The sequence below is a fragment of the Mirounga angustirostris genome, unplaced genomic scaffold (assembly GCF_029215605.1).
Source record: "Mirounga angustirostris isolate CCGP_5_RB_7025 unplaced genomic scaffold, mMirAng1.0.hap1 SCAF_14, whole genome shotgun sequence".
Taxonomy (NCBI): Eukaryota; Metazoa; Chordata; class Mammalia; order Carnivora; family Phocidae; genus Mirounga; species Mirounga angustirostris.
This window is the reverse complement of record NW_026991722.1, coordinates 49,083,412-49,105,582: the sequence shown is the minus strand read 5'-3', so window position 1 is coordinate 49,105,582 and position 22,171 is coordinate 49,083,412. Positions and strand designations below refer to the sequence as shown.

Here is a 22,171-nt window from a genome sequence, read left to right as displayed (position 1 = left end):
TGGAAATGAATAGTGAGGAAGGCATGTTGAAAGCAGACATAGACTCAGAGCTAGGCCTCTTGTTCCAAACAGCCAAGTTGTGAATGCAAAGGAAAAGTTCTTTTTTTTTTTTTTTTTAATAGAGCAAAAGAGCGGGAGTGGGAGGAACATGGTGGAGGAGAGGGGTAGAGAGAGAATCTTAAGTAGGCTCCATGCTTAGCATGGACCCTGATGTGGGGCTTGATCTCAAGACCCTGAGATCATGACCTGAGCTGAAATCAAGAGTCAGACACTTAACTGACTGAGCCACCCAGGCACCCTGTGAAGGAAACATTTCTGAAGGAAATTAAAAGTGTTACTCCAGTGAACGCACAGTGATAAGAAAGTGAAACAGCCTTATTGCTGACATGGAGAAAGTTTGAGTGGTCTGGATAGAAGATCAAATGAGCCACAATGTTCCCTTAAGCCAAAGTCTAATCCAGAGCAAGGCCTAATTCTCTTCAATTCTGGGAAGGTTGAGAGAGGTGAGGAAGCTGCAAGAGAAAAGTCTGAAGCTGGGAGAGGGTGGTTCATGAGATTTAAGGAAAGAAGCCACCTCCTAACATCAAAGTGCAAGGTGAAGCAAGTGCTGATGGAGAAGCTGCAGCCAGTGATCCAGAAGATCGAACTAGAATAACAGATGAAGTGGCTAACTGAAGAACAGATTTTCAATGTAGATGAAACAGTCTTCTATGGAAGAAGATGCCATCTTGGCCTTTCACAGTTAGAGAGGAGAAGTCAATGCCTGTCTTCAAAGCTTCAAAGGACAGGCTGGTTCTCTTATTAAGGACTAATGCAGCTGGTGACTTTAAGTAGAAGCCAGTGCTCCTTTGCCATTCTGACAATCCTAGGGCCCTGAAGAATTATGCTAAATCTACTCTGCCTGTGTTCTAGAAATGGAACAACAAAGCCTGGATGACAGTACATCTGCTTATAACATGGTTTACTGGGTATTTAAAGGCCACTGTTGAGATCTGCTGAGAAGAAAAGATTCCTTTCAAAATATTACTGCTCATTGACAAGGCACCTGGTCACCCAAGAGCTCTGATGGAGATGTACAATGAGCTGAATGTGGTTTTCATGCCTGCTAACTCAACATCCATTCTGCAACCTATGGATCAAGGAGTAATTTTGACTTTCAATCTTATTATTGAAGAAATTCATTTCCTAAGGCTTTAGCTGCCCTGGATGGTGATTCTTCTGATGGATCTGGGCAAAATCAGTGGAAAACCTTCTGGAAAGGATTCACCATTCAAGATGTCATTAAGAATATTCATGATTCATGGGAAGAAGTCAAAGTATCAACATTACCAGGAGTTTGAAAGATGTTGATTCCAACCCTCATGGATGACTTTGAGGGGTTCCAGACTTCAGTGGAGGAAGTCACAGCAGAGGTGATGGAAAGAGCAAAAGAATTAGCTTTAGAAATGGAGCCTGAAGATGTGACTGCATTGCTGCAACTTCATGATAAAACTTGAATGGATGAGGAGTTGCGTCTTATGGATGAGCACAGAAAGTGGTTTCTTGAAATGGAATCTACTCCTGGTGAAGATGCCGTGAAGATTGTGGAAATGACAGCAAAGAATTTAGAATATTACATGAACTTAGTTGGGAATGCAGTGGCAGGGTTTGAGAAGATTGACTCCAATTTGAAAGAAGTTCTACTGCGGATAAAATGCTATTAAACAGTATCACATGCCACACAGAAATTACTCATAAAATGAAGAGTCATTCAGTGCACCAAACTTCATTGTTTCTTGTGTTAAGAAATTGCTACAGCCACCCCATCCTTCAACGACTACCACCCTGATCAGTCAGCATCCATCAACATGGAGGCAAGACCTTCTACCAGGAAAAAGTTTATGACTTGCTAAAAGCTCAGATGATGGTTAGCATTTTTAGCAATAAAGTATTTTTAAATTAAGGTGGGTACATTGTTTTTAGACACAATGCTATTGTACACTTCATAGATGACACTCTAGTGTAAACATCATTTTTGTATGTACTGGGAGACCAAAAAATTCACTTGACTTGCTTATTGTGATATTTGCTTTATTGTGGGTGGTCTGGAACCAAACCTGTAATATTTCCAAGTATGCTTGTATATTGCTATGGGTGTACACCACCTACTAAAATATTAATTTTTTTAATTGTAAGAGAAAAGTATATATAATCCACATCCTTGGGAAAGAAAGAGTTCCTGAATTTTCCAGAGATTAATGTATAGAATTTTGTAAGGGACAAATAGAATGTAATGTATAGAAGTTGTAAGGGACCTCTAAAATTTATTCTTCGAAATGCTTAGATTTTTTAAAAGGACAACCTTACAGAAGTTTTTCAAAAGGTTACTATAGTTTATTAATTTCTTAATAAGTATAACTTTATCCTGATTATTTCGGTTATTTTCAATGTCTTAGTTTTGGGCCAAGTTATCGACTAGAACTGTGTACTCTGAAACTAAATGGCTCCAGATTGCTGAATATTTTAAGTTCTCTTGTCTCCTTTTTGAAGTTATTTTTCTGTCTTCACTGTGAGTGTCCATTTAAATTTTCACTTCTTTTTTTATTGTCCTTGTCCTTACCCCTGGCATCTCACTCCTTTTAATCTGTCAAAGCTAGGAATCATATATGCAGACTCATTCAAACTATGTCAAAATGAAAGGAAACAAGTTTGGGTAAGTGCCTGATGCCTTCCCTTGAGAGAAGTGCAAATACCTTTAGAGTGTGAACTTTGTGCAGTCTGTTGTGTCTATTTGTATACTTATCTGCTTACTTTTAGACAGTGGACTGTGTTTACAGTAGTTGAGAATTCTGAGTCAGTGACCCCTAGAGAGAGAAGTTGTTACTGTACTTGAATTGTTGGGAAATTTGGGCATATACATACTTATGCTTCTTACCAATACATTTTTTTTTATAGAGAGAGAGCACACATGAGCAGGGGATGGGGAGGGACAGAGGGAGAAAGAGAAGCAGACCCCCCACAATGTGGGGAACCTGACGCGGGGCTCTATCCCAGGACCCTGAGACCATGACCTGAGCCAAAGGCCCAGGCGCCCCTTATCAAAACTTCTTTAATGAAGTGACTGAACACTAGCACATAAATGTCCAATTCATTTTTACTGAACCTAACTGAAAAGCACTGTAATATCCTATCATTTTGTATTAGAGTAAAAGCTGCCTACAAGTTGAGTTTGTGGGAGGTTGAATGCAGATATATCTCTTTCTTCAGTTTCATGAGGCTCCTAGGAGAAAGTTATATCTTGATTAAATATGAAGGGCATTATTCCTATAATAAAATAACAGGTAACTGGAAATTGTATCTAACTGGGAAATTTTATCTCTCTAAAAATCAACCAGAAAATAGTTTGTCATGTTAACCCTTATAATTGAAAATGTGTCTAAGGGGAATTACTCCACTTTTCTGCTCTTGGAGACCATTTCTGGCATAAGCTGACCTAGGGCTGAGATGGTGACATGTGATGTCAGGGACCTGGGCCCTTTCTTTCTTTTGATCCTCTGTGTGTAACTTTCATTCCTAAAGATGCTTTATGGTCCAAGATAGCTGACTGCTTGAGCTCTAACCACCTTGGCCACAATCCTTCCCCACTCTCAGTAGTAATTTTATATTCTTTTTATAAAAGTGAAACAGACTCTTAACTATAGAGAACAAACTGATGGTTACCAGATGGGACGTGTTGGCGGAGGGGAATGGGTGAAATAGGGGATGGGGATTAAAGAGTACACTTATCCTGATGAGCACCGGGTGATGTATAGGAATTGCTGAATCACTATATTGTATACCTGAAACTAATATAATACTGTATGTTAACTATACTGGAATTAAAATAAAAAACTTTAAAAAATAAAAATTAAATTAAAAACTTAATATTTTTTTTAAAAAAAGGTGAATGTGCTGGGTAATCATGTAGTTTAGTGAATTAACCAAATTGCTTTTCATTAGAATGTCATATTAATTTTGTTTACAGTTGTAAAACTGTAGTTAGTCATTAATACAAATCATCTTTTAATCTGATGTAATAGATGCCCAAAAAACAATAATGGGATAAGATGGCTACTACTTTCTAAAAAAGATTTGTGCTCTCTTTGACCCGGACCTCAAATATATGAAACTGGTCATTAAACAAGTTTTTCCCATTTAGAAACTTTGCTAGCAGTAAATAGAGGTATCAACCAGCCTGTTGTTTCTTCCTCTTTCTCTAAATGTGCTGTCATTTCCCATTTGGCACATGTAGCCTTTTGGCAGATGTCTGCTCTTCTTTTTTTCTTTTTCCACCTTGCTGTCTCATACTTAAAGACTGGTCTAGCCACAAAATCCATTGAGCCATTCAGCTATGGAGTAAATCATGAAACTTTGCATTTCTGGGACAATTGTTAAAAATTAGAATTTATAGTGGGGGCCATAGGATTCATTGGTAAGGAAGTAGAAATAAAAGAATAGCTTATTAAAAACAAATTGAAAAATATTATTTTTCTATGTTTTCAATCTATTCTTAAATTACCTCCTGGAGGGTCCAGGTGTTAGTGACAAAGGGTAAACAAAAGGCCTTAAGGCACGTGATTCTACAAATTCAAACACACAGAAACAGGGCAACACTTCCTTTACTACCCCATCCAAATTAATGGCATGACATTTACTCAAATGCTCCAACTAGGAACTTCCCCCTTATCCAAGGCTTTTCCTCCCTCTTCACATCCCATGTCCAGTGGGGTCACTAAACCCTGCCAGTTCAGGAACCTGCATAAGTCGAATACATGATATCCATTTCCACTGCCCTTGTTAGTTCCTCATTGTCTCTTGCCAGACCATTTTAATCATCCCATTCCAAGCTCTCTGTTCTTTGACTCCTGTTCCTGTTCCTATTCCAGTGTCTTCCATTTGGTCCCATGAATTATCTTTTTGAAAAACAAATTTTATCATGTTACTCTTTTACCTACAATTTTTAATGACTTCCCTTTATCTATTAAAAAAAATTTTTTAAGCCTCATTTCCTTTCTTAATGTTGCTTCATTCTTTAACCTAACTTCCTGCCATTCTGCCTTCATGCATTCAAGGACTCAGACACACACAAAGTGACACCTTCTTCTTTGGCCCCACTGTTTTCTTCATGTGGAATGTCTTCAGCTGTACCCTTTCTCTGTCATGCAAACTCCTGCTCATCTTTGAAGTCCTAAGTGCCATTCTCATCCAGGCTTCTTGTATGTTCCCTATTACACCATGTATATTCTCTGTTACACCATGGTGTTCTCTATTGCACCATGTATGCTCTCCATTACATCATGTGTGTTCTGTTACACTATGTATGTTCTCTGTTGCATGCTTCTATCTGCCTTCTCTACACTCAGGGAAGACATTGCTAACTGATGGTGATACTTCCCCACCAAGCATGGACATGGCCTCCACATTCTTGATTAAAACCATTTTACGGGTGGCTGCTACCAATGGATCAGAATTGATCCAAATTCAACCTAACTTGAGGCCATTTGCACCAGGTATGCTCTCTATTATGCCATGGATGTTCTTGGTTACACTATGTGTGTTCTCTATTATACCATGTATATTCCCTGTTGTACTATGTGTGTTCTGTATTACATCACATACGTTTGTTACACCATGTGTGTTCTCTATTACATCATGTATGTTCTCTGTTGTACCATGTGTGCTCTCTATTATATCACGCATGTTCTCTATTACACAATGTATGTTCTCTATTACACTATATGTTCTCTATTTTACTATGTGTGTTCACTGTTACACCATGTATGTTCTCTGTTGCACTATGTGTGTTCTCTATTACATCATGCATGTTCTCTATTGTACACGTGTGCTCTCTATTATGTCATGCACGTTCTCTGTTGCACCATGTATGTTCTCTATTACACCATGTGTGTTCTCTGTTGCACCATGTGTGCTCTCTGTTACTATAAGTAAGGCTGTCTGAGCTGTGAACTTCTAGATGGTAGTCTTATTCATGAATCTATCCTCAGCATCTATAGCATAGGAACAAAATAAGTATTCATTGAATTGAGTGCAAAAGAAAACAAGTACAGAATGTGCTTTGTGTATCCCAAAAAGACCCCAACCTGAACACAGTGCAAAGGTAACCAGGAAACCAGGTGGTGAAGCTGAGCTGGATGAGGCAGAATGTAGCACACACAAGCCAGCGATAGTTCAAATAATGTCATGAGAAATTATCTGTTTCCAGCCCCTGTGTCACCCTGGCCTGCCCTGTTCTTCTTTGCTTGTTCTGCTTAATTTCCTCATTCTTTTCTCTTGGTCATTCAGAAGTGTCCATTTAGCTCAATTTATTGGGCCTACTCCGTTTTTAGCACCAAAGGCTGCTATATCGTGTGTGTATGTCTGTGTGAGTGTGTGTGTGTGTGTGTGTATGTGTGTGAAGATAAACTCCCAGAGGGATGTCTGGGTGGCTCAGTCAGTTAAGCGTCTGCCTTCAGCTCGGATCATGATCCCAGCATTGGGCTCCCTGCTCAGTGGAGAGTTTCCTTCTCCCTCCCCCTGCTCTTGTGCTCTCATTCATTCTCTCTCTCTCTCCCCCTCTCAAATAAAGAAAATCTTAAAAAAAAAAAAAAGATAAACTCCTAGAAATAGAGCTGGAAGTATCCACTTAGAGAGTTGTGTGAATGAGGGGGGAAAGGGGCAACAGAGAATGAATAGTAATCTGTTGTTATGTCCTGAGTGTTTGCCAAATGCCAGGAGTTACATTTAATCCTTACAACATCCTGTAATGTAATAGGCACCATTATTATCCCTAATCTACAGATGAAGTAACTGAGGCAAAGAGAGACTGAATCATATGCACCCATGGAAACAGGGGACCTGGAATCCAGTGAATGCATGTCTTGATCCAAAGTCAGTTCTATGAACACAATTAGTGTTAAATAGTTGTAATGGACCACATTACAACGGATCCTTGTCTTACAAAGATATCTCTGAAGGGCAAAAGACTGAAATGTTTGTTTTTCCCTGAGTTTTTGTGAGCACTGGTAGGGTTTGTTTTGTTTTGTTTTGGCTTTTTTTTTAAGACTTGATTTTTTTAGAGCAATTTTAGGTTCATAGCAAAATTAAGGGGAAGGTACAGAGGTTTCCCATATACACTGGTGGGTTTTTCTTATCAAGGATTTAACACCAAGGATCATTATAGGCTAGAGAGTATTACTCTTAAACTTGGACTTAATCTCAAGGTCCCCTTCCCAGGTATTACACACCTGGGCTCTGGCAGAACTAACAGCCTGTTACTCAGTTTCCATTCTGACTAGCTAAAGTGTTTATTAATCTTGACAAGGTGCTATATAATGTATACAAGACAAACAAAAACAATGAGGAATGGTCCTTGTCACCCACCCCCCTCTCCCCCAGCACACACGCAATCCTGTTGGGAAGATGAGCCATTCACAAAAGAACTATTAACCAACAATGTGGTTGTTGGTGATGCAAGCCCTGGGGAGATTTCTGGGTCCTCAGCTAGTGACAGAGTTCCCCATTAGCCCTCTGAATTCCCCATCTGGCCCTCTCTCCTGTGTTACTTTTACCACCAGCTCATTCTCCATTGATTTCCAGCTTCTCTAAATTCATACTATGTGATCTGTTCTATATTCAAACTGCTTAGGGTCCCTCCTTACCACAAAGATTTTCCTAGGTCTTTATCGTGGATATACTTCTTTCCCCCTAAATCTTCAGAGGGATAATCAATCCTGAATAGAACTCTAATTTAAGAAATTTAGGAAAAACCAAAACTAAGTTGCTCATTGCAGACAGAACATGTGGGTCCTGGCTGTGGGTCAGCCACCAGTCATTCTGCTTGGCTGGAGGAGGCCCCACGATAGGTCATGCAGTGACAGTCTATCCTTCCAACCATACCAACGGAAGCACCAATGAGCTGGGTCCCTGGCCTTCGAGGGCTGGCCTCACTGTTTGGGGATTGGAAGGATAAACAAATATTTTCACAGGGTGCGTCCAGAACTGAGTAGTCAAGGTCATTGTGGTGCAAACAGAACACATGGTGTCAGTGTGTCCTAGTGTCTGGGCTCAAGTGGCCTTTCTTGGCAGCATCTATAAAGAACACAGAGCATGCCATAACCTCGACTGTTGATGTTGGGTGTGCTTTTGCCACAGCTTAGTGAGATTTCTAGATCTGTTTCCATTTTGTGTAGATTGCTTTGAAAGTGGAGCCAGGCTTACATTTTCTGTGGATTGGGCCTTTGCCCAGTGTGCTTTGCTCCTCCACTTGAAACCAACCTACAGTGCTCTTGTTCATTCGTTCCACCCAAGGAAGTAGCAGGTCCTCACAGGGGATCTCAAATAGCCTTCCGTTTCTTTCACAGGTGGGGGTAAGAGTAAGAGTGCGTGAATATACCTAAATCTCTCTTTGAAAAAACTTCACTATGATGAGTCTGGAAAAAAAAATTTTAAGGGAGTGTTGATAGCACTTTCTTCTTTGACACACCTCATTTTTCGGTTGGTAACATAATGCAATTTTTTTGTTTTTTGCTTTCCCAAATCGCCGTGATGTAAGTAAGAAGTACTGAAGAACTGTTAGGATAAAAAAGTTTCTGACTTTTCTTGTCTTTTAATGGGAATGTCCGTCTACATACAGTATAGTATTTAACACTTTCTAATTACATATACTGTTTCATGACTTGGAAAATATTCTCTTTTCAAAATAGACACCAGGCCAACTTATCTGCAAAGTTTAAATCAGTGCCTTGTCATTAGCAAACTTCACTTACTAGTTTAATCAAGTCTAAGCTGCACAATGGTTGAATTGGCGACCATTATATTTGTTTAACTGCTGTAAAGTAAGTTTGCAACAATAGATGCTTGCACTTAAATAGCCTGCAGAGCACTGGGGCCCTATCAATCATGCAGAGATTTCCCTCCTGCTGTCTCTTCTGATGGACAATTCTGCTGATGTGGATATTCAAAAAGAAGGGATCAGGAAGAACAGATGATGGATAAAGACAGTCTTCTGTCTTGAGAGGAAATCAGAGAAATCCTTTTAAGGAATTTCTTTGTCTTGGTGTCAGAAGATTAATTATGCTCGTGTGAGAACAGCTTTCCCATTGGGTGAAAAGAGACATTATCCTTCTGACTTGTGACAGAAGATTTTTTTCAAAGAAAGAGAGTTAAAGATTTCAGACTATCTGAAATCTTCTTCTGTTGTTTTCTAAGCATCCTCCAGGACTGTTGGATTACATCCATGATGTTGTGATGTTCAACAAGTAATTAATGAATCAAGAATTTTTGTTTGCAGAAACTCCTCCTCCTTGTTCCTCATGCAGATCTCTTCAGAGGCCTTAATACCTGAGCTTGTACATCAGATTTTAAAATCACATGACAATATTATAGGTGATAACTTATTATCAGCCAGGAATGGAAGCTTGTTATAATAATATGGAAGAAGAGACACTGCAATACAACCAAAAACTTGTACAGTGGTTTGGTAAACACAATTTTTAACAAGGCAAATATAATCTGAAAAGGTATCTTTTAAAAAATTCAACTCTTAATTGTCTCATTTAATGTCGTTGTAAATAGTGATAATGTTTAAGATATTTACATTCCTTGAAACTTCTCGGAGCATAACAAAGGAGTATTCAGAAAAACCTTTGAAAGTTAGAGACAAAACACATTGCACAAAGCATAACAATAATAAAGTTGTTTCCTATAACTTTATTTTCCAGGTAACTGAAGCCTCAAAACTTAAAAAAAATTATTCCATTGAAAGATCTACCTCAAATACATTACTTAGTACTCTGCCTTTTAAATAATGCACATTAACTGACTCAGGGTCCTCATTTTAATGGTCTGCTATTCTGGTTCACCGAATTACAGTGATGTCTGGAGTGACTGTTGAAGTATTTAGTGTAGGGTTATTTACCTCTATTCTAAATAGCCTGAGTAGTGCTCTCACTCTCTCTCTATTGATTATTGTCTACTTTTGTAGCTATGGAGTCTCTTTCCTTTAGGTGAGTTATCACTTCTCCCTGGAACCAGTGTGTCATGTTGCTGGTAAACTGCTATTTTGCTTTCTACCTGAGGGTTAGCCCACACCTACAATGCAAATTCGTTACATTTCTCTCTTTGTTTCACTGTGAAAACTTATTTTTCTCTTATTTCCAGGTGCTTGACTGGTTCAAGGCTAGGTGGTTGAGGTTTCCCAGAAATCTGATGTCTGGAAGGAGGCATTACCATGTACACACGCACCTATATGCACTACACACGTGCACACACATGCACACGTGTGTTCATTTACTAATTGTATCCAATATTAATACTCTGTTCAATGTGTTATGTTAGTGACTTTGTGAAAACTGTATCACCAGTGGCATACTTTTACATCTGAGCCTTGAGAATAGATTTGCAGTGACTACTCCACTTTAGACACTTCCCTACCTTTCCTAGGACCCCAACACTACTGCTGGGAAATGGTAGCTACACCCTGGTTTTAAATTAAAAATAAACTATTGGATTGCGTGAAAAAAATCCTTAAATTTAGCATTAAATATTAGTTGATGTTAGCAATTGTAATTTTTGCAGTAACTACAGTAATTGTAGGGCCAGATTCAGATCTTCGTGAGAATTCATAGCAAAGACCAAGAGACTAAGTAAGTCTTACTTTAACTCACACTTGATAGTAATACCTAGAAGAACAGATTTAAGTTCAAAATTTGGGATTCTTGAGTTTCACACAGGATCTAAAATTTTATATATTACCAGTCCTATTTTTGGTTATTTTTAAAGATGATAAACCAAAGTGATGATTTTCATGAAACACACAAAGTGTTTCATAAACAACACCATGAAGTAGAGGTCCAGAAGTAGATGCAATCCCTTTTCTCCTTTTGAAAGAGGGACCATTTCGCATTTTGTCTTAAAGAAAATCATCCCGTTATGCCACCCTTGCATTCTAGCAGGATGAGTTTACCTTTAAGAGGGATTTTATTAAAACTGGAGGTGATTCATCTCAGTAACATAGGGCATTTAAAGAAAAAAACAGTTTACTAATTAATAAAAAATATAGCCAGTTATAGAAAATGTTTCCCTCTTTGTCTTTCTGACCCTGCTGTTAAAGGAGAACAATCAGTTTATCACCACCAGCTGCATGAATTCAATGGAAAGGAACTTCAGGTTTTCTCCTTCCTAAACCCTTGCTAGATTGTTCTGGCAGTACATAAAAGTGGGTCATTTGTACCTAAAATACTTTACCAATGTTCCATTAATCTTAGTGATGGTGTTCTCTTTTTTCCTGCAAGAAGCAGGATGAAGGATATTATGGGGAAAAAAGAGAAGGTAAGCATTTTTTAAAATGGATGTGTAAATGAAGAGGAAAAAACCATTTAATATTTTGTAGCCTGGTTTTTGGTTTTTGTTTTTTATTTTTTTTTGCTATTGAATACAAGATCAAAATATCAATGATTGTTTTATGGTGTAATTTATATTATTTATTAATAACATGTAATCCCATCAGGATTGAGAGGAATGTTTTGATAATTTGTGAAAAAGATAGCATTTGTCTTGGATATATACCAAGAAGATCTTTAGTCTAGAAACAAATGGTGTGTCAGACCAAAATAATGTGAAAAGGTAGATGAATCAAGGACAAAGGATGTTTTCCTTTGGTCATTTTGTTTTAAATGTAAAAGTTTTATCACTGTCCTGCTTAATCACAATGATTAAAAGGAAAAATAAATTAACCTAAGATTCAGGGTTTCTCAGCTTTAAACAAATCTTATAAAGACCTAGGCTATAGTCTCTATAATGTGCTTTGTATTTCTTAAAATAATATCTTTAATAAATTGTTTTCTATCCAAACAGTGAGAGAATGCTAGATGGGCAAGGCTGCATTGACCTTCCCTCTTGGTCTTGTCTGTTGATTGGCAGGTTTCAAAGGTTAAACTAGCTACAGATGAAATGTAATCATTAGTGACTTGGTTCCTTTCCAGATCCCTTTGGAAACTGCAGTAAGCCAACTTTGTTCATTTATAAAGAAGAAAGAAAAGTCATTCCCTGAGCAGTTTGGAATGAGAAGCAGCCGCTGTCTCCTTCCTTCTTACCTAAATAAACAAGCTAAATGGAAAAATAAACTTTACTTTTTCACATCTGGTACAAAGCTTCCTCTTTTGTTGAAAGTTCACATGCTCCGTTTGCTATGCCTGGTCGTGTGAATCAGGTGTCTTCCTTCCTTCTGTAAAGTGACTTGTGTAATTATAATAAGGAAAGATTCTGACTGTTTTAACAGTCCAAGAACATCATTATATAGAAACAAACAAAGCCCTCATATTGGGAATGACATCAGATGATGTTTGACCCAGCCTCCCACATATGTTAGTAGTAAAGCAACAACGGGACCTTATGCCAACGATACAGCTAGAAAACTAGAATAGGCAAACATATTCTGCTGGGTCTCCCTTAAGTCAAGACAGATTATACTTATTTGTGTGTGAGCTCTTCTTAATGTGACTAATCTTTCAATTTCCCTTTATGGCATACACTGACTGACAACCCAGAACAGGATGTCACAGGCAACAGTAATGTGATTCTGAGGCACACGGGTATTTACTAACCACCAGGATACTGCTAATCATGAAAATTACCTTTGCAAACTCCCCTTATGTCTTTCTATCCTCACCTCCACCCTTCTGAGCTCCTAGACCACTTACTCAGAACTCCCCTCCTTTCTGGCCTCCCTTCCGTAGTGAACTACTTTAATAATTGGTATTTAATAATATTGCAGTTCTTCTGTTTAACTTTTCCATGAAATGGGAGTGTCATTTGCAGTCTTCTTTACCTCAGAATTCAACAGGCTTGATGCCTCTTATTATAGAGTTGAACATTCCACAATGTTCTTCAGCTATACAACCTTCATGTAACACAGAATCAAATTACTATTACTTGAAGCTTGGTTAGAAGCTATTTGGGAGGTGGTGGAATATAAAACCTAGAGGAGTTGGGGTTTTGTTTTTTTGGGGAGGTGCTAAATATAATGTTTCATCCAAATGATTTTTGTGAGGTTTTATGAGAATAGTATTTCCCCAGGAAATTGTTGGGATTGTTTTTAGTGTGCCAATTGATTTTTTTTTTTTTTTTTAGGTTTTACGGTTAAAAACCTAGTGTCTAATTTTTTTTGGATGCTTTTGTTCCCTGCTAAGGCCAGTCTGAGAGGGAGAGGTAAAGGTCAAATGCCACAGGCATCCAAAAAATGGTGGGGGTGTACACGATGCTCATCCCAGGAGCAATTTGCTGTTGTCATGGCAAAATGGTTTTTCTAACTCTCTTGTGCTCTTACTTACCTTCTTTGAGCATAACGAGAGTGGCAGGGGGCTTAGGAGGCACCATCATTGTTTTTTTTTTTTTTTTCATTTTCCAAATGAAGGGATTGAAGCACAAAGTAGTCAAGTAGCCAGTCCTAAGATCAGACAATGAGGTTTTTTCCTTTCTTTTTAATGTGTCTGGCTAATTGTTATAAATAAGCATCCCATTTAACAATCATATATAATTTTGATTCCCCCCCCTTTTTCAAAGGAGGTAATTTTCAAACTCTAATGTCATAGAATCATCTGAGGTTAGGGTTGCCTATTTGGTAAATCTAGCAACTCTTTCCAGGGTATCCAAAATGCAGATTCCTGAGTCCTTTCTAGAACTAGGACTCATAAATCTCTGAGAGAGAGGGTAAGGAACCTACATGGTAAATATGTTCATCGGGTGATTCTGATGCAGTCCTTGAACTAGACTTTGTGAGGAACACTGATCTAAGTGATGCTGAGCTTTAACAGTGTCTCAATGGGAGCATTGGTTTCATCAAGAAAAATTACTAGTAGTTCCAGTCAGATTTTCTGTTTAGTTACGTTCAAGTCAAATACAGCCCATGCTGTAGCAGTTGCTGAAACAAATAGGAACATCCATTCTATTCTTCCCCTCTATGACTCCTGATTTATCGCTCAGCACTTTCTACCATCACCACCATTACTATCCAACTAGCAAAGTGACTTTAAGAGCCTCTCTGGGCACCCAAATTGGCAGGATGACCCACCCCACCTCACCTGACTGTTGATTATCTCCATCTATAGCTATGATCACTTGTTTTTTTTTCCTGCTATTCTTTTTTTTTTAAAGATTTTATTTATTTAGCAGAGAGGGAGAGAGAGAAAGCAAGCACAAGCAGGGGGAGCAGCAGGCAAAGGGAGAAGCAGGCTCCCCGCTGAGCAGGGAGCCTGACTTGGGGCTCGATCCCAGGACCCGGGGATCATGACCTGAGCTGAAGGCAGATGCTTAACCTGCTGAACCACCCAGGTGTCCCATCTTCCTGCTATTCTTTTTAGGGTTCTCCTTAGTTTATTTACTTTTTAATCCCAAAATAAAGAGCACTTTGTCTTTCAATTTATATACCATTGGTCCACATACCTCAACTCCATTAATTAGAAAATTCCTTATATTTTGCTTCTCAACAGAGATTTTTCCCAGGATGTGTAATGGAAGGAAAAGTAATAAGGAAGAGTGAAGATCATATTCCTGGATGAAAAGTTGTCGTTCTGGATTAAGCTTTAAATTGATCTCTTTTAAAAAAAAGATTTATTTGAGAGAGAGAGAGAGCGCGAGCGTGCGATCATCTGCATGTGTACATGGGGGGAAGGGCAGAGGGAGAGAATCTTCAGGCAGACTCTCCACTGAGTGTGGAGCCCAATGTGGGCGTCGATCCCACAACCCATGAGATCATGACCTGAGCTGAAACCAAGGGTCAGACGCTTAACCAGCTGAACCACCCACGCACCCCAAGCTTTAAATTTATCTTATTAGAAAATCTGCCATTTAAAAAATGCAATTAGTAAAGCCAGAACTTAATTGTATATAATCAGAATGGAGTGAGTTAGGAATCACATTTTCTTTTAGTCTGACTTCTGTAGTAGACCAGGAATAACTTAAAAAATTATTTTCAATTTTGAAATTGAAATGGAAATTTCAATTCCATTTGGAATTGGAATCCAAATGGAAATAAATATATCCATTTATTTTCAATAATGGATATCATTCTGACCTCAGAAGTCTCTAATTAGGATACTTATAATCTGTATAAGTAAATTCATGTTTAACCAATGTAACATTTGTTATTTCTCCCTTGAGTTTTAATTAACAATCTTGGTTACAGCTTGGACCATTTTACATATTCTTTTCTGTTGGAGAACATAGTGTGACTTAGCTTGAAGAATGCACATATAGGGTTTAAAGGATGATAGGTTTGTATCAGCACTTTTTTTAAAAGAGAGAGAGAGACAGTGACAGAGGGAACACAAGCAGGGGGAGTGTGAGAGGGAGAAACAGGCTTCCTGCTGAGCAGGGAGCCTGATGTGGGGCTCGATCCCAGGATCCTGGGATCATGACCTGAGCCAAAGGCAGAAGCCCAACGACTGAGCCACCCAGGCACCCCGATTATATTTTTAAAATAAATTTTACAAAAATTTTAACTCTTTTTCTAATGTTGTTATGATTATATAACTTCCAAACCTAGAGGAGAGGTGAAGCCAGAAAGCTGTTAGGAGTTCAGACTCACAGAACTTTTCCAATGTTTTTCCACTTGAACATATATGAAGTCAAAGTTTTCACCTGGCCTAACAGCTGCCGGTGACATCAGCCCATTAGGTGTGAACCACTGCCTTCTGTGTCAGTGAAGCCTTCCTTATGACCCTATTAGGGTTTGACAAAACAATGGGAGTACCTCTCAAAGGGAAAGTGGGAGCTGAACTACTTGTGTTCTTGGTGAGGGGTGATTATTTATCAAACTGAGGAGATATGAGAAATTGATTTTCAAATAGAAATTACAGGGAAAGGTTCTCATTATTATACCTCAAATTTGACTTATAGGCTTTTAGGACTATTTAAATGATCAGAACCCTTCTTGCCTGTCTGTTCATCTGTTATTGATAGGGGGTCTTTAAATACATTTGTAAAATTTCAGACTGATTGATGGTCTGTACACTTGAACGTGTTGAATGGAAGGCCATTTGATCCAATATTCTTCTTCTTGTCAGTAACCATGTCTTCTTACAGGACTTTCAATAAGTAATTATTTCTACTTTACATCAGCATTATTCAGCTTAGCACTATATATATCTAGTGAATAAAACTGGCAAACAATATTGGAAGTTATTAAGTTTATTGAACATAATTCCCTAACACCCCCCTCAAAACAAAAGAAAGCAAACAGCAGCAAATATCAGCCTCCTCCACATGGAAGTAAATAAGGTTTTCCTCCCACATTTTAAAATTTAAGCATCTCAACTGTAGAGTTTAAACTTTGCGGCAAGAGCCAAACAAGCATGGGAAGTGATGGAAAATGTCCGGGAAATTATACCATGGCCTAATGTTTTCCTGCTTTTCATTTTGGCAGTTCATACTTAAAAGTTTTACTTATTTTCTTTGTAAATGAGGCAACAACGTGGAAGAAAAAAATCACATACAGTTGGAGAGATTTAAGTTTTTCTAGTTGGTATTTAAAGTACTGGTGCTTGTGAGCAGAGTGGTACATTGAAATGGTGTGTATAACAAATTTTAAAGTCATTACATGCCTTCGAAATGTCAGGAAGAATAAAAGGGGAAAAGACCAGCCTATCTGGTTCATGTATTTTGGTCACGAACATGTTATATTCAAGAACTATGTTTAGGTCCCTGTTCTTCTAGGATAACTTCTTCAAACACAACTTAGGTGGAATTTTTTTTTTTTTTTTAATAATTACACTTAAGCACCTGATGATCTAATGAAGACAATTTCTTAATGTGTCAAAATGAGCTCTTTGTATCTTGCTTGAATCTTTTGTTGCCTTAAGCTAATCTGCTTTAGGGGTCTCAAACCCAGGCATTTTATAATGCGGACTCTAGCAATGGCATTCATTTGGAATGCTGCCTTTTGTTTACTAGCTTTCCCAGACCCTCACTGCTTCCTTTGGTCATCTGGTGTCTTCACTAATGTGATTGGTACTCCTAGGCTCTGCAGGTAGCCACGAGCCTTTATAAGTGGGATTTACAATGGGACTCACTACCCTGGCTGCTAATGAAGGGAACCACGGGGATTTTGTTTTGTTTTTTCTATCTGTCTTCCAAAAGAGTGAAGGAAAATTGAGTTCTAGGTTTGCTAATTCTCTGTTTTCCATTTACTTTAATTTTTACAATTGATTTACTAACTGTGGTACAAAAATACAAATATTTTTGTTTAGGAGTCAAATGTTTCATCTGCCAGCCCTTCATGCTAATCACTGGAATTGTTTATTATTGAACCTGGAAAGAACAAAGTGGGGTCTCTGTTTAAACTCAACCAACTGGCATTTCACCTTCATCTGTTTTTGTCTTTCAGGAGATTTTTGACCAATTTGGTTGTTTAAAAAAAAAAAAGGCGTATGATTCGAAGCCTTGGATTCTACTACCAGCCTGCCATTTAGTACTTCTGTAACCTTGAGTAAGTCACTTACACTCTTTGATTTCTCATCTGAAAAAAAAAAAAAAAAAAAAAGGAAAGTGTTACCAAGGTACATATGAGATCTGAGATGGTGTTTCATATTCTAGCTTTCTTCTCTTTTTACTAGCAAAGTGAATGACAGTGTTCTTTTGTTTGATTTTTGGATAAACCTACCATTGAAAAACATCTTGCATCTATTAAATGTTTTAATCAGCAGTCAAAGCAATAATTAAGTATAAATGTCAGTGTCTTCATTTTAGAGATAATATGTTGTATAGATTGTAGCCTGACTTTATAGAGATAGGGATTTATTCGCCATTTTCCAATTGTGAAACATGGCACCCATTTTTTTTTTTAATTTAAGTATCGCTGATATATAATATTATATTAGTTTCAGGTATACAACATAGTGATTCAACAGTTATATTCATTATGAAATGCTCACCATTAGTGTAGTTACCATGTGTCATCATACAAAATTCTTACAATATTATTGACTATATGCCCTATGCTGTACTTTTCATCCCCTTGTTTGATTGATTGATTGATTGATTTTTTAGAGAGAGAAAGCGTGCACACAAGCATTTGAGGGAGGGGGAAAAGGGGGGGCACTGAGGGAGAGGGAGAGAGAGAATCTTAAGCAGGCTCCATACCCAGCACAGAGCCTGATGCAGGGCTCAAGCTCATGACCCTGAGATCATGACCTGAGCCAAAATCAAGAGTTGGGTGCTTAACTGACTGAGCCACCCAAAATCAAGAGTTGGGTGCTTGACTTACATATTTTATAACTGAAAGTTTGTATCTCTTAATCCCTTTGACCTATTTTGCCCATCCCCCTGACCCCCTCCCCTCTGGCAACCACCAGTTTATTCTCTGTGTTTATGAGTCTATTTCTGGTTTCTGTTTGTTAGTTTGTTCATTTGTTTTGTTTTTTAGATTCCACATATAATTTAAGTCATATGGTATTTGTGTCTCTGACTTATTTCACTTGCAATCCATGTTTTAATTGTGCTTTATAAGGCAGTGATCTCAAGTGTGGTTTAAAGGTCTTCCAGGGGTCATGGAATTTTGGGATTTAATTTTATTTTATTTTGTTTTGTTTTTTTGGTGCTGGTCACTTTTTTTTTTTTTTTTTGAATCTTTGGATTTAAGAATAAGAAGGGACATCTGCAGTCATCAGGTCCAATCCTTTGAGTTTTACCAACATGGATTCAGCAGATCCAGAAATGCTTAGTAGCTCCTCCATGGTCAAAGAGCCTAGAGAGCTGTCGGTAGGGTCCAAACTCCAAAGTCAAAATGTTATGTACCTGGTGGAGGTGTCCTAACTACCTCTTAATGAAAAACAGAGAATGAAAGGTTGAGAGGAGGGGATTGTTTATTCCAAGTCTGAAAACTTAAAAATCACTGCTTGATAGAATTAGATAGTTGGTTAGTTTCCACATTGCAGCTTCCAGATTAAAGTTAATCCCACAAACGTTTAATGAAATACTTGTGGATGAGGCATTGAACTGTGGTGATGTTCCTGCAAAACTGTTGGAAATCACAATCCCTGCCCTCAGAGACTGCAGTCTAAACTGGAGATAAAATAAGTACATAATAGGGAATAAAAATGATAAAAAACACAGGTTTTCAGAAGGCAAAGAACTTTGGAGTTTTCAGAGTCTCAAAGAACTTTGAGGATTTCAAAGTCCAAAGGGGAGGTGGACTTAAATAGAACCTGATAGGTCAAGTGTTCATTAGCAGATCAAAGGTAAAATCAGGGTGCTTTGGGAACTCACAGGCAAGGTCTTAAATCAGAGTGGGAGAAAAGAAAGGAACGAGTAAAATGATAAAATTTTTGTAAGTTTTCCTATTCTTGAGTTGGTTATTGCTGCTGGAGAAAACCCCTCAACTGTGCAGATTGATATCAACTATAAATTCATTCTCTCTAACCCTAAATACAACTTAATTATATCTTTGAATTGAGTGCCCTTGGTGAGTTCCTCTCTTTTGTCTCTAATCAATTATTCTAAATCTACTCCATTCTCCTTAAGCCTGTACCCAACTGCCCTTTTCTTAGCAGGTTGCTCTTCTTATTTCTAGGAGTCGCTGAAGAGTCCCAGTAATTGCCTTGATTTAGCTGACCTTTAAGTATTAGTGATGCCAAGTGCTTTATCTCCAGCCCTGCTTCCCTCTAAACCTCAAATTTTTCTATCACATTGCTGTTAGATCTCTCTACTTGGATATTTCATAGCCATCTCAAAATCAATATATCTAAGACCTGAATGTATCACCTTCCACTCAAAACCTCATCTTCTTCCTCCAAGTGCCCTCAGTTAGAGGAGGTACCACCATTCTTCCCAGTTGGCACTTAAGAAACATGCAAATGCAAAAAGAATGTCCAGTTAGGAGGCTATAATCATCCAAACCACTGTACTCCTTGTTACAGTATTAATACATCGTCTGTAATTGCATGAGGGAGAACATAATCAAGTGATTAAAACATGTCTTTAGGGGCGCCTGGCTGTCACAGTCCATAAAACATGCAACTCTTGATCTTGGGGTCATGAGTTCAAGCCCCACATTAGGTGTAGAGCCTACTAAAACCAAACCAAACCAAACCATGGCTTTAAAGGTAGATCTGTGTATGATTCCTGGTACCACCACTTACCAGCAAGCCTTGTGACCTTGAGCAAATTATTAAACTTTCTTAGACTGCGTTACCTCATCTGAAAAGTGGGGACATAGTAATACTTATATTAAAGGATATTTGGAGGATTCAATGAAGTATCACATATGAAGCTTTCAGCAATGATATTCCTAAGATCTAGGAGAGCAAAGACCATTTCTGTCTTGTTCACCATTGTATCTGCAGGACCTGGCCAGAGAAGGCACTCAATAAATGTTTATTGAGTGAATATGTGAGGTAGTGTATGCCTGAATTGAGGTATAACAGTGGGAATGGAGAAAAGCAATGCAAGATAGAGACCTAAACTTCACCCTGAATCACTTGTCCATGCTATTGGTCACCAATTCCTACTGATTTAATTCCTAAGTATTTCTCAGGTCTCTCCATCCTCTGTAACCCTACCATAACTGCACCCATGCAGGCATCATGATCTCTCACCAGGACTATAGTAGAAGTTTCTAAGCACTCCCCCTACATCCTGTTTTGCCTCCTTATGAGCCCCTTCCAGACTGCCACAGAACAATCTATTCGAAGCTGAAATGGGAACATGTCATTTCTTTAACATGCTTTCATGTAGCTACTTTTTATCCATAGGATCCAGTCTCTTGCTCCTCACACCTGGGTCTACATTTTCATCTTCCTTTCCTACCATTCCCTCTCTCACTTTTGATAGTCTAGCAATTGCAGACTGGTCTTGTCTTCAAAACATACTGCACTATTTCATGTCTTCATGCTTTTGAGAGGAGCTTGCTTATTCTTTCAACACTTTTCACTCCTGTATCAGTTAGGATTACATTTGTCTGCAAATGACAGGAAACACTGAACATCAAGTTCAGAGTTTGTCTTTCCCACATAAACAAGGTTTGGGGGTAATTGTCTATAGCTGTTAAAGCTTCTCTGCTGTCATCAGGGACCCAGGCTCCTGCCCTTTGGTTCTGCCATTGGTGTATCCTCCATCTTGTTCCTCTCTCCTTTCTCTACCCTCCTAGGACCTTATTCCATTAATCATCTCCTCTCTCCAGTATCACTACCTCTCCATTTCCATGGAGGGAAGAAATGCATCCTGTGAGCATCTCTTGTTCTAATGTCTCTTTCCTGTCATTCTACCTTTCCAGCAGCTACCCCCTGATTTCTGTCCTAGTTCACCACACTTCCTGACTAATTCCTACATGGCACATTTTCATTCTTGGTCCTATTTGACCTCCCCTACCTGTTGAAATTGTTGACTACCTCCCATTTCTCCAAACTTTCTTGTCCCTTGGCCTTCACAACCCCATTGGTTCCTGGTTTCCTTCCTACTTCTCCCTACTGCTCCTTCATCTGCAAAGAGGTTTTCCTCTTTCTTTGCTTGACTCTCAAATGATGGTGTTTCTCAGACTTCCCTCCTTGACTCTCTTATTCTACATACTTTCTCTATGATGGCAGTCCCTAGGTAATCTCCCCATTACTGATACCAATTATCTGTATGGCAGCTGTCTCTTTCTAGGGTCTCTTTGTTGAGTTCTTACTCCTGAGCTTGAGTCCTGAATTTCTAACTGCCTACCTGAAGGGCTCCTCTTCTGTGTTCCTTCCACCCCTGATTATGTACAATCTCCATCAACTCCTCCTAGACTTTTCAGAAACCTTTTATCTGGTCTCTAATCCAACTTTCATATTACTGTCAGAGTTCTCTTCTATTTTTAAAAAATCTAAGTATGTTAATTTTTTGAAAGCTTCCATTGGCTTTCTCCTGCTTCTGGGATAAAATTCAAATTCCTGATTTGGCATATAAGGTCCCTTACAGACTGTCCCCAACCTACTTTTTATTTGTTTCTACTACATTTGTTACTTACACACACACACACAAAAGAAGTTAAAAAGAAAAATAATTTATTCTCAGGGCACCTGGGTAGCTCAGTCAGTCAAGTGTCCGACTCTTGATCTCAGCTCAGGTCTTGATCTCAGCTCAGGTCTTGATCTCAGGGTTGTGAGTTCAAGCCCCATATTGGGCTCCATGCTAGGTG

General features: G+C 38.5%; 1 protein-coding gene across 1 annotated transcript in view; it reads left to right on the top strand.

Annotated features, from left to right (window-relative positions):
- GREB1L (GREB1 like retinoic acid receptor coactivator) overlaps positions 1-22,171 on the top strand; it is a 270,133-nt gene that overhangs the window by 82,780 nt on the left and 165,182 nt on the right. The window contains exon 2 of the mRNA XM_045886952.3: positions 17,399-17,500. The gene's annotated coding sequence lies outside the window, so the exon portion shown is untranslated. The remainder of the gene's footprint in view (positions 1-17,398; positions 17,501-22,171) is intronic.